General features: G+C 52.6%; 1 pseudogene; it reads left to right on the top strand.

Annotated features, from left to right (window-relative positions):
* LOC148182306 (uncharacterized) overlaps window positions 1-13383 on the top strand; it is a 702689-nt pseudogene that overhangs the window by 637669 nt on the left and 51637 nt on the right.

Below are 13383 nucleotides of genomic sequence, written 5' to 3'. Positions count from 1 at the left end.
CTGACCTTCCTCCCAACCAATCCACTCAGATGAGGAACACAACATTTCACCATGGGATGGCATCAGATTATCTTTCAGCAGAAAATCGAGGCAGAGTTTGTGGAAAAGTTAAATGAATCAAACTGCTCTTGGCAAACAGATCAGCAAGGAAAAGGTGCAGAAACAAATAAAAAAGGAAATAGCAAAGCAGCTCATGTACTTGTTCAAACATGGAAAGGATGGGAATAGGGAACAAGTTTTGTGGTTCCCTCACAGACCATGGGTTAAACAAATGCTGTTTCTCCTCTCATGTGCTACAGCAACTCTCATCTTTTTACCATGCACCACACCTTGCTGAGTGCAGCTCATTCAGCAGCTGAGCAAGGGGATGCAGGTGGCAGCCAGGCCTCCTGAGCCACAAACGGCTACAAAAGGACAGAGAATGAGGGCACTGAGAGCAATCCCAAAAACAAAGAACCAGGAAGAAAAAAACACAGGCAATGAGTGAATCTGCTTGGAGATAGAGCCAGGGACTTGTATATAAGGAAGCAGTGGGAGAAATCACCAGTTTCAGAAAATGTTACTAATTGATAAGGACTGCTGCTCAGACTAAATGTCGATATATTCCTGAACTTCCAGAAGAACAAACACTTCACAGAGCCAGGAATATCGGATGTTATACAAAAACAGGACAAAAAAAGGACATGCAGCAGGAGGATCGGGAAGGCTGAACCTTCCAAGCACCTCCGCCAGTGTTGGGCAAAGGGACAGGGACATGCGGCCGGGAAAATCAGGACAAAAACGAGGCCGCGTCCTCCAACACCTGGAGAGAGCGCATGGCAAATGCCCCATGGCCTCTCCCTTTGGGCAGCAATAAAGTCACTCGCACACCACTCCTCTGCCTCCTTTGGCCACACAAACCTGTGGCGCCGGGAATTTTCCCGCCCAGCCCCGGGCCCAGCGCAGCCACCTCCGGCCTCCCGACACGAAGCGGGACGAGCCAGCGCTGCTCCGCCACCGCCTCCTGCCGAGGCCCCAGCGGCAAGGAGACCGCGGGCAGCCGCTCCCGCAGCGCCCTCAGCCCAGGGCCAACACGGGCCGGCCACGGCACAAGCCACCCGCCACAGCCCCCTGCCGCCCCCTCCCGGGCCCGCAGCGAGCCCCGAGCCCCCGCAGAACCGAGCGCGGCTCCCACCTGCGATGGCCGGGGCCGCCTCCGAGCTCCGCCGCCGCCTCACCGGGCTCCGGCCGCTGCTGCCGCCGCTGCCGGGCCCGCACAGACGCTCCGGCAATGGCGGCTCTCCTGCCCCACGGCCGCCCTGGGGGCGCCAGCGGGGCCGGGCTTGTCCCCGCTCTGCCCAATCAGCGCGCGCCAGAGCCACGAGTGACGGCAGAAGCAGCCAATCGCAGCCAGCGGCGGGCTCTGCACACGGCACAGCCCCGCCCCGCGCTCTCAGGGCCCGCCCCGGGCTGCGTGAGGGGAAAGGCGGGGATGAGGAACAGCCCTGGAACGGGCCCGGCCCGAGCCGCCATTGAGCTCCCAACACAAACAAAGTTCTCCGCACCTCCCGGCCCGCCTTGCCCAGCCCTGGCTGCTGGGTGCCTCCGGCTCAGCGGGAAGCCCTGGAGCCTCACTTCTCCCACCTCTAATTAGGACCATGAGTGCATTGCTTTGATTTCCCCCAAAAGGGGAAAACCGCCCCAAACCCGGTGGATGAGTGGGGAAAGAGGAAGACTTCTGGCTGTAAACTCCAAAAACTCAGAGCACAATCATGAGAAGGAAAGGAAGACTTCTAAAACCAGCTTCCCCTCATGCCTCCCTCCTTCCAGCTGTCAGGAAAATTAATCCACAAACACCAGAGGTTTATGTCCAAAAAGAGACAGAGGAGCCCTTTTACTTTAGTCATATAGAGGAAAAGGCCATGGGGAATTTCCCTGGGGTCTCTCAAATTCTTGGAGGTCAAGGACTTTTTTTATCCCAATTTCCCAGCTCCATCTCCCTCTCTTTCCCCTTTGCCTGAGGTACTTGAGAGGTACAGATTTCCCGGAATGCCTGATAACTAAGATTCCCCTACAGTGTATAACCCTGCGTCTTCATTTTTAATTCTTATGGAATTTATGGTGTTTCCCCATTGCCTCCTTCATCTTTCAATATCCAATATAATTTACCAGCAAATCTACTGTTTGTTTGTAAAGGCAAATATCTTTTTCCATTCATCCATCAGTGGAATCCATCCCATTGTTTGTTTTCTCGCTCAGTGCTGGTTTCATCTGTCAGCAGAGCCCCAGCTGGTTTGTAAAGACAAACAAATCCGTCATTCCCGTCCCCGGTGAGCTGCGGGATGCGGGGCCCGATGCTCCCGGCGCGAAGGGGCTGCAGATCCAGAGAGCGATGGACGCACGTGGGGCCTCCTCTGCTGCTCCTCTTGCAGTTCCTGCTCCTCCTCTACCCCTCCTCTTCCTCCCGCTCCTCCTCCTCCTCCTCCTTCCCCTCCTCCTCCATCTCTCGGCTGCTGGCGAGGAGCTCTGGGGTGAGCGGAGCGGGGCCGGGAGCCGCTGGGAAAGGGCTGGGAGAGGGGGATGAGGGGAGCTGGGACAGGGGGAGAGGGGTTCTCAAGGAGGGGCTGCCAGTTAAGCCCAGGAGCCCCAAATCCCCTCGGTGTCCTGCCAGCCCCTGCCGGCGCTGTGGGGGCCGGGCCGTGCCCCAGTGCCGGCTCAGGGGGTGCTCCAGGCTGACGTGCTCCACCTGGCAGCTGGAGCTGAGCCCGCATTGCCGGGGGCGGTTTCCAGCAGCACCAGGAGCTGCTGGCTCCAGTCCCCGCTGGGGAGCACGGCAGTGGCCAGCACGTGGCCCGAGAGCTGCTGCTGGCCCTGGGAGCAGCTCAGCTGGATGTGGGCAGGGGAGAAATCCATCAGGGAGCAGAGCAGGCGGCCGGGGCCGGGCTGGGAGCTCGAGGGCACCAGCGAGATGGACACGCTGGGATGGGCAGGGGGCTTGGGGACCCCCCAATGCGGATCTTCCTCCCCACAAGCCGCAGGGAATCGCTCCAGGGATCGAGTGCTACGGGACAGGGAACCAGGTTTCTTTCATCCCAAGCCCACCTTTCCCTCTCCTTTTCCCCGTTTTTCGTCGTTCCCCCGATCCACTAACCCCACCGAATTCAATTTCGGTTTCTCAGCACCGTCTCCTATTCTTTGTGGGTCCCAGCCCCTTCTTTTCCCCCACTCTTTTGCCCCTTCCCAATCATCCCTCCAATCTCCAACCCCCTCCCTCGTGTTTGGATTTGGGGGTTCCAGGCCCCTCCTGCTCAGTCTGGGGGTCCCCATCCCCCCTTTCACTCAATTCTGGGAGATCCTAGCAGATGTTTCTGGGAGGAATCCCTGAGTTACAGGAATTTTGGGGTGTAGGTTTCAAGAGGAACAGCTCTGTCTGGCATTCGTTTAACCCATGGTCTGCCGGGGAACCACAAAAACGTTTCCCATTCCCATCCTTTCCTCATTTGGACTGGTTCATGAGCTGCTTTCTTGTTTCCTTTGGTATCTGTTCTCATCTATTTGTCAACAGCAGTTTGAGTCATTTACTTTTCCACAAATTCTGTCTCCTTCTGCTAATAGATAATGTGATCCCATTCCACGGTGAAATGTTGTATTCATCATCTGAGTGGATTGGTTGGGGGGAAGGTCAGGAGCTGGAGCTGTCTGGTTGGGTGTTATTTCAATGGCATCCTGTAATCTAATTATCCCATTGAAATGAGAAATGGTTTCTCTGGTACCTGATGTGAATTTGTTTGGGTTCCCAAGGTCTGGTCCATGGTGTTGCAGGATTTGTTGTGGTGGCCGTTCATCTTTTCCCCATTTTTGGGTGCTCCCTCCAGCCAGGGCTGCATCAATTGTCAGCTTTTCTCTCATTAAATCATCACATACTTGGATTCCCAACTGATTTCCCTGAACTTGTGGTAGCAAATAAACCCCAGTGGTCTGATACACCCTATGTATCTTGTTTTAGTGAAGTTTTCACAACATTCCCCATTTTCTGTTTTCCTTTGCAGCTTAACTTAATTTCTGTTGCAGAGTCAGATATCCTCACAATGGGCTCTGCCTTTAGCTGTGCAAATTCCATCTGTGCAAGCAGGCAGAGCTTGGGCTGAGGGGCAGAGGGAATCAGCCCAATTCCTCCTGCAGGCAGGGAGCCCCTGGGCCATTGTGCAGGCTTTGGGCCATCAGTGTTAATTTGCATTTCTAAAGCTCCTCTTCTGGCTGCCTGGAACAAAGCTTCTCTTCCAGGGCAGTCCTGGGATGACTCACATGTGCCAGCCTCAAAATGTGGTTGTTTTTTGTTTTGGTTTATTTTATTTTACATTACTCTAATAAGTGTTTATGAGATAAAGGGTCACCTTTAAAGCTCTTCTAGTTTTTCAAAAACAGCCTGAAAGGGAATATCCAAAAACCCATACAGAATTTTTGTCATCGCTATGAGCCAGGCACAAACATTCACAAAATTTTCAAAGGAATCAAATTTTTCCTACTTCTCTCTCGGCCTAAAAAGTGATTCTCCCTGCCCTGGCACAAACTGAACTGACAATATAAAATCAGGATTATTACAAAAAAAATTTCTAATGGTGTAATCCTTTCACTGAAACTTTGGGAAAATCAAACACTCTCCCGCAATGTCTTTAGTGCTAGAGAGTCAAGGCACAACTTGATTCTGGCCAGGATGTGCAACAGAAATCATTAAATCCACACTTAAGCTGGGTGTGCAGAGAAAATCATTCCATGACACATGAATTTACTACATTTTTCCAAAACTTTATACAGTCAGAACCCATAGAAATCCCTTGGTTTAATGTTCATTGGTTTGAAGGTGTGGAGTTGTTAGGATTTGGTTTCCTGTTGCACCCGGATTTCTGTGCCTGTGATGTGAATTAGGTGGGCACTCCTGGATTTCCTGCTCAGCCTTTTCCAGACCAGGTGTCTCCAGCTGTGCCTGGGGCAGTGTCTGGGGTAGATGTTGGTTGATGTTTGCTGCTGGGTGTTGATGTTTTGTTGATGGTCTTTATATTGGTTGGAATCTATTGAGCTATTCCCAGTCTGTTGAGATGATAATTTCATCTCTGCTGAGTGGTGGAACATCCCTTAAAAAAAACGTTTAAAATTCCTTTCCCCAAGGCAAATCCCTTCAGAGAAATAAGATTTGAAGCCATTTTAAAGTTGGTCTATTTTGCCAGCAGCTAATCCCAGGCAGGGCAGAGTGTGAGTGGAATTGAGAGGCAGAGTGGAATTGTCCCGGTGCCTTCCCCAGCAGCTGTGGCGAGGGCAGGCACAGAAAGGCCTGAAGCTGCAAGAGTGAGAGCAAGGATTGTCCCGCAGTGGCTGGAGATGGCAAAGGAGGGTGCCCAGGCCGAGGATTTGAGCAGAGGATCTGTGGGCAGGCCCAGGGGCTTCCCCCGCTGGGGAGCCCTGGCTGCTGCTGCGTTGCCTTCAGTGCAGGCTCAGGGGTGGCCTGTTTAATATTCCCTTCCAATTCAGATTTCTGAGTCTGGAAGAGCCATGGCTGGGGCATCAATCATTTTATTTTTTTCATTTTGATAAATTTTGTTCTCTTTCTTATGTCCACTCCATAACATTGAGACTATCTGGGGGTAAAAAATGCACGCAATATTCTGGGTGGAAAAGAGAATCCTCAATCCAGCTCCTACAATTCCCTATTAATCCTAAGAATTGCTGCAGCTCCATTTTAGACCTGGGTAACATTATTTCTGATATTCCCTGAACCCTGTCAGGGTCAATACAAAACAAAGCTTCAGTCAAAATAGGTCTCGAATATTTAAACTTTTTCTCTGTCATTTGTCCTTTCTGTTTTCCCAGATACTCAAAGCTGCTTTTTAGCCTGAAAATGAAGCCATTTCACAGAGGCTTCCTCTACCTCTTCTCCTTGTTTTTCTGACTAGATCAAGTCATCCACATCCTGCATTAAGCCAGTCCCTGGGGGTGAGGTCAATTCCTTTGATATTTCCTGCAGGGCTTGCCCCAGTAAGGCCGGTGCTTCCGTGCATCCCTGCAGAAGGACCGTCCATGTCTTGAGCATTTTCCCTTCTACCTCTTGTTGCCAGCCCAAGGCAGAATTCTATTTGCATCCTCTGGAAGTGGGCAGATCCCCAGAAAGCATCTTTTGCATCAAGTTCTGACTGGCAGCAGTGTGAGGAGGGCACCTGGTTGAGGATGGTGTAAGGATCTGAGCCTGTGGGGTGCCTCGGTTTCATCATCTCATTTCTTATTCTTGGGTCCTGCAGCATTCTGTGGATTCCATTGGATTTCTTGTTTGGCAGGATAGGAGCATTCTAGGGAGCCATCCCTGGCTCCCAAAGCCGTGCCTTGAGCAGGACTCACAGACAGGCTGTGAGCCCTTCCTTCCCTCCCTTGGAACAGGGGATTGCTTTTCGACACCTCTTGTCCTGGTTGCTTCAGGGAAATTTGGAGAGGCTCCATATCTAATTTTGCCAATTTCCCTTGGGGGGCTGCCCACACTTCTGGGTTCACTTCAGCCTAGGCTCTGCCAGACATTTGACACAGAGGTACAACAGAACCAGCCTCTGTATCACCTTTTGCAACATTAATTTGCGTTCCCCATTTAGCCATCAAATCCCTTCCTAGTAAATTACAATCACAATTGTGTGCAAATAAAAGCTCCTGCATTTCAAGCCCATCCCCCCCATCTGCTAATAGTGTTTGAATAAAACACACCTGCTCATCTTTCCCACTTAGTGCCTTAATTATTAAAATTTTCCCTAACACCTTTAGGTGTAAGATTCTGAGTGGATGGAGAGGCCCCTGTGTCCATCAGGAAAGGTCTCCTCTGGATCCAGAGCCACCCTGAATGTTCCCAAGGGCTGCAGTGTGGTGGGTCCCTGGTGGAATGGGAGCTGTGCCACCGCTAAGAATCCGTGTCCATCAAGGGCTGGACTTGCTCGTGCTGAGGGTGCTCCTGTCTGTGCTTGCAGTGTCCTTGTGCCCTGCAGCTGGAAGGCTGATTCCTTGCCAGGGGCTGTTTGGGTGGGCTGTCCCCTGGCCAGGAGGGCAATGCCTGTGCCAGGTGCTTGTGGCCGAGGGTGTCCCCTGGGTGCTGGGGCCCCCTTGGGCCCTGGGCTTGATCCCTCAGGGGCTGTAGGAACTGTGCCATGGCCTTTCTCTAAATGTTGGTGCTTTGGTTTCTTTTAAGGGCTGAACCTTTCTATTCTGGAGAGGGGTTTGGCTGAATCTTGTTATTTGATTAGTTTTTGATCTCTTTTGATATTTGGAGGATATTTGGGCTGAGTCTTGGTGTCCTGGAGGTTCTTACAGACACAAGATGCCCAATGACTTTGTGAGATGAACTTGGGCAAGGAGGAACCCCCAGCACAAGGCGCTCTCCTGTTTTTGTTTTTTTTCCCCCATCCAGGATTTTACGTTCCAGAACTGTGTTCAGATGGAGGAGGAGGAGGAAAAGCCATGGAGATCCCACACAAGGAGGGGCTGCAAACCCATTCCACAGAGCTGCGAGGAGGAAAGACCCTCCCTGTTCCAGGAACACGGCCAGAGATCCAGCCGGAGCTCAGAGCTGGGGGAGAAGCCCCACAAGTGCTTGGAATGTGGGAAGGGCTACAGCTACAGGTCCTTCCTGCTCCGGCACCAGGTGATCCACACTGGGGAAAAGCCCTACGAGTGTGGGGAATGTGGGGAGAACTTCAGCCAGTGCTCCAACCTTAGGAATCACCAGAGGATCCACACTGAGGAAAAGCCCTATGAGTGTGAGAAATGTGGGAAGAGCTTCACCAGCACGTTTTACCTGATGAAACACCAGGTGATCCACACAGGGGAACGGCCCTACACCTGCTTGGAATGTGGGAAGAGGTTTGGGTGGAGCTCCTACCTGAGGGCACACCAGCGCATCCACAGTGGGGAGAGGCCCTACGAGTGTCCCCAGTGTGGGAAGAGCTTCTCACAGAGCGCTCACTTGACCCGACACGAACGGAGTCACCTGTAAGGGAAGCCCTGCGAGTGCCCCGAGTGCGGGAAGAGCTTCGTGCGCTGCTCCAGCTCCATCCCCCATGGGAGGATCGGCGTTGGATGATCCCCAGTGACCCCCGTTGGGCAGAGCCCTGGTGATCCGTGGTCCTGGTGATCCGTGTTGGGAAGACACCTGGCTGGGAGGCTCCACATCTTCCTGGCTCCCCGTGGGCACCTGGATGAACACCGGGGCAGGAACATCCATTGGGACACAGACCAACAATGGCAATTCCTTGGGGAGAGTGGGTTTGTTGACTTTTAATCCTAGAGAACCTTTTGCCATTGCCTCAGGAGCTCTGTGGGCAGAGAAAAGCGGGTGACACCAGAGTGGAGGCCCCAAGGGGAACACACACGCTCTGGGGGAGGGAGGACACAAGCCCCAGGACCCCCCCTCACCTTTTTGCTCAGGTAGAAGCTGAGCCCCAGCACCAGGAAGACAAAGCCCAACAAGGAGCCCCCAATCCCCATTACCATCTTGCTGTGGGCGGCGTTTCACGGCATCCCTGGAAGGTCTGCAGAGGTCAGGACCCCCAAAACCTCTCACAGAAATCCCAAGCCCCTGCAACGGCCCTCCCAGTCTCCCCCAGCCCACCGAGGACCCTTTGAAACCTCCCTTGGAGTCACTAATTTTGAAAAATGAAGAATTTTAGAAAAATTGGAGATCTTAGCTAGAGATAGGCTGTTGCAGTGCATTGTTGTTCATTATATTTGATTCAATTACATTCTTTATTGTTAAGTTGTACCCTCCCCCCATGTTAATACTTTGGTCCCAATCGTGTCCTCCTACCCCAGTTGCCAATCCACCCTGATTCTGCCCCCTGTTCCTGAATGTTCCCTGTTCCCCCTCCCATTAAGTTGTCAGTCCTCCCTTGTGTCAACCCCTGCCTGGACCGCCCCGTTTGGAATTCCCCTATTCCTCCGAGCCCCATTGGCCCATGTGCCCCACTCTCCTCCCCTGGTGTTCCCCATTGGTTTATGTAGTCTGCGACCCCACCTTGTGCTCCTCCCCTAAGTCTTCCCTATTGGGTTATTATTTGTACACTCCCCTTGCTCCTCCCCCACACATAAGTTGCTGTACCCCTGTATCTTTTGTCTTTCTTCCCTGGAACCTTCAAGAGAATAAATCCCTCTTGGAAACCACATGGAAGACCTCTCCCTCGTCCTTGCTCCTGCCCTCGACGCTGGACAGACACTGCTGTAGAGCATAAGCCCTAAGCTGCCCTGCTTTCCAGGAGCAGCCCACTCTTGGCTCGGTGCCGGGAGCTGGCTGGGGAAAAATCCAGCTCCGCGTCAATAGGCCTTGCTGGAACTAGTTAGAGTTAATGATGAAGGGAGAAGCAGGATTTGAGATAATGAATCTCGGACTTAGGTAAAAAAATTGCTTGTCATTGTTTGTTTGTTCAGCTGTGCTTATAATGAGAAAAGAGAAACTGATAAACGGGTTCAGGAAGATCACAGACCTTACATCTGGAAACCCATTTAAAAGTCACAAGGGAGGAAACTGGAGTTGTACCAAATGTCCTTTGTAATGTCAACCATTGTAAAGGTAGAAAGGTGAGAGTGAGGAAGAGCAGTTTTCCTTCATCTCTTGATGTCCCCTCCTCCCGAAAACTACCCCCTCTTCAAATTAGGGAGCCAACCACACAGGCATAATGACATTTTAAATTCATTGCTATGAATTTTAATCCGAAGTGGAGCATGGGAAGTGTTAAGCATTATGCACATGTATTAGTATTAATATGTATTAGTATTTTGGATATTCAAGACTTTTGTAAATAGACACTGGAATCTTTTGTCAACTTGCAGTGCGTATTAAGGGGTGACTCCCGCACTCGCCCAGTGCTGTGATTAAACATCCACTTTGTAACTTTAAACTGTTGGAGAGGTTTTTTGTCCATTAACAGATTGATATTGATCCTGGATCAATATTGCTATTTTGTTAAATCACTCCCAGTCTCTTCCCAGCCTTTCCAGGACCCACCAGAGCCCCTCCTGTTCCTCTCAGGATCCCACAGCCCCCTCCCAATTTCCCCCCACTGCCCCAGGACCCCCAAACCCTCTCCCAGACCCTTTCAAGCCTCACCAGGACTCATCAAGACTCCTCCCAGTCTCTTCCCAGCACAACCAACCTCATCCCAATCCCTGCTTTCCAATCCCCAATCTCCTTCCAGCTCCTCCAGGCTCACTCAAATCCCTCCCAGTGACACCCAGCACCCCCAAACTCCCTCCCAGTGTCCACCAGGACCCCCAAAACCTCATCCCACCCTCCCCAACATCCTTCAAACCCCTTCCCAGCCATCCTAAGCACCTCAATCCCTTCCCCAGTTTAAACCAGTCAATCTCTAACTCCCTCCCAGTTCCTCCCAGCACACCCCAATCCCCCTCCCGTTCCCCCCAGTGCCTCCCCCGCTGCCCCCGGCGCTGTGGGGGCCGGGCCGTGCCCCAGTGCCGGCTCAGGGGGTGCTCCAGGCTGACGTGCTCCACCTGGCAGCTGGAGCTGAGCCCGCATTGCCGGGGGCGGTTTCCAGCAGCACCAGGAGCTGCTGGCTCCAGTCCCCGCTGGGGAGCACGGCAGTGGCCAGCACGTGGCCCGAGAGCTGCTGCTGGCCCTGGGAGCAGCTCAGCTGGATGTGGGCAGGGGAGAAATCCATCAGGGAGCAGAGCAGGCGGCCGGGGCCGGGCTGGGAGCTGGAGGGCAGCAGCGAGATGGACACGATGGGATGGGCGGTGTGAGAGAGTGGAGACAGAGTGGGATCAGCTAGGGGGGAACTGGGAGAGATGGGAGAGCAGTGGTGTGGCATTGAGAGGGACTGGGAATGGATTGGCAGGGACTGGGGTGACACTGAAAGAGATGAGAGCGGATACTGGGACACTGGAAGAGAGCGTGGACGCCTGGGAGTGGAGTGGGAATGAACTCGGAATAGACTGGGAATGGGCTAAAAAGGAGTGGGAGGGACTCTGGGGCTTCTGGGCGGGACTGTGGTGGCACTGGGCGGGACTGTGGTGGCACCGTGAGGGACTGTGGTGGCACGGGGAGGGACTGGGAATGAAGTGCGCGGCACTGGGAGGCCGAGTCCAGCGCGGGGCTCTCGGCTCTGTGGATCTGCCCGGCAACTGATGAGTCATCAGAGAGACGCGCTCTGATTGGCTGAGGGGCGGAAGATCCACGGAGGGGCGAGATGGACAGACAGAGGGACTGGGAGAGGCTGGGATGGACTGGGAGAGGCTGGGATGGACTGGGAGAGCCACGGGAGCCATTGGGAGGGACAAGGGGCCCCGGGGATGGGCACAAGGAAGGCTGAGGGCTCTGGGCTGATTCCCAGGAAGGTTTGGAGGGACACGGCCGGGCCCCTCTCTGTGCCCCGCGAGCAGCGGCCCGGACAGAAAAGTTCAGGAGCGGGAGGAGGTGTTTCTCAAGACTGATTTTAATCCTCATTTTCCTGGTGTGATTTGCTCAATCCTAAGTTCAGTTCATTTCCCCGTGTCTGGCTGTTGTGCCCCTGATGGTGATCCCTGAGTGACCTCTCCCTGCCCTTGTCCCGACCCACGAGGACTTGGATTTGTTTCAGTTCAGTGGAATTCATGGTGATTTGGGGGGAGCTGGAGCAAAGCAGCTGGAAAGCACAGTGGGCTTGACAGGGACTGAAGCAGGGCAGGAGTTGGGGCTGCCTCGAGTGAGCTCTCACAGTGTGAACCTTCATGGGGTCTTTCTAAGGGAATTTTGTTGAAGTTTGACATTCGTTATTAAAAAGCAGAATCACAAGTGGAGCTCTGCTTTCAGCTTGAATTGAGGGGATGGAACGTGAGCGCTGGGACTTCTGTAACCTCAAGTTGTTCCTTGATACTGGACACTTTAGCTTTGGCAATCTGAAGCCCTTCAGCAGCAATGTCTCTGCCACCCCCTGGTTTCTGGCTCAGACCCAGCTCACAGCTTGGACAAGGTCTGGGCTTTGTCCTCTTGAGCTTCGGGAGCCTCCCGGGAAGCACCAGCCCTCCCCAGCCCACCCTTGGTAGGACTTGTTCTTTTCTCTCTGCTGACGATTTTATCCCCAAAACTGCCGTGGGAACGTTGTATCCAAGCACATCCTCCAGCGCTGCACTTTCCTCCTGTGAATTCCCTGTGCAGGGAATGTGTCTGTGCTTTTCCCTGCTCTGTTCACTGACAAACAAACCTGAGCCCGTGGGACTGTCAGAGCTCCTTCATGCAATGAAATCAGGTTGTGTTTCTCATGGCATGTTCTGGAGGAGCTTTTCTTGGTGTGTCTTGTGCTGCTGGAAATGACACAAGAGCCAGGAGGGAACAGAAGCTGCTGCTGCCCGTTGGCTCAGGGCCAGGGAACCAAGTTGTGCTCCCGTGCAGTTGGGCCCTGCTGGAAGCAGAGCCGCGTTTCCCTTGAGCAGCTCAAGCTTGTGACAGCTCCAAACAGGAAACCTCAGCAGAAAACTCTTCCTCCAAACTCAGCTGCTTTCCCTCCTGCAGCTGTTTGGGAAAGAGCCTCAAAGCACAGACTCTGCTGGGAGCCATTGGTGCATTTCCTCCCTCCCGGCAGCAGCAGCTCCTGAGCCCTTCACGGGCTCCTGTCCCTTCGCAAACCCTTCAGCTCCCTTGGAACTCTCAGCAGTCACTAACATATGTATTTCTTTCATATTTAAACTGCATTTAAACTTGTCTTTTTCTCTCCTCTCTATCTTTTTAATCTCCTCTTTATCTCCTTTAATCCCGTCAGCACCAGTAGGATGGGGATGGAGTCTTGGGGTGGGTGTGGGATGAACTGAGGATCCAGCAGAGAAGGGCAAGGCAGAGGGGAGAGGACTCAGCCAACCCTTCTCCTGCTCTCTCCTCCCCCAGGCTCCAGCTAAAGCAAGTCAGACTGGAAAGGATCCCACAAATGCTGTGTTCTCCTCCCTCTCAGCTTGGCTGGGGATCCTCAGCTTCAGCCTGGTGCAGTGCCTTAGATTCTCTAATTTGAGTTTTTTGGCTAATGCACTAAATAATGTGGTGGGTTTAGCGCTGGCTGAAATCTCCAGGGCACTTACTCATTTCTCACTGTGAGATATGGATTAGGAGAAGGGCAAAACAGGCTTAAAACTTAGAAGGAATAAAAAAACTTTATTAACAGGACTACAAGAATAAGAAACTAGAGCAAAACTTTCAGAACACCTTTCCTCCCTCTGACTAACTTTTTTTTTGTTTTAACTGACAATGTAGAAATAAAACTTGTGATTTTAAACCAGTATTAATTATACAATTGTTTTTATTATAATTTGTTATGTCATGGAGACTTTCTTACAAGATACAGGTTTTGTGTGTTTTTTTATTTTTACAAATTGCAGCTGTCTGGGAAGAAATTTTGCTATCGT

This window comes from Pseudopodoces humilis, chromosome 33 (assembly GCF_049639895.1).
Source record: "Pseudopodoces humilis isolate 2021_Gansu_Grassland_sample_001 chromosome 33, ASM4963989v1, whole genome shotgun sequence".
Taxonomy (NCBI): Eukaryota; Metazoa; Chordata; class Aves; order Passeriformes; family Paridae; genus Pseudopodoces; species Pseudopodoces humilis.
The sequence above is the reverse complement of the archived record's forward strand: the minus strand, read 5'-3'. Positions and strand labels throughout refer to the sequence as shown.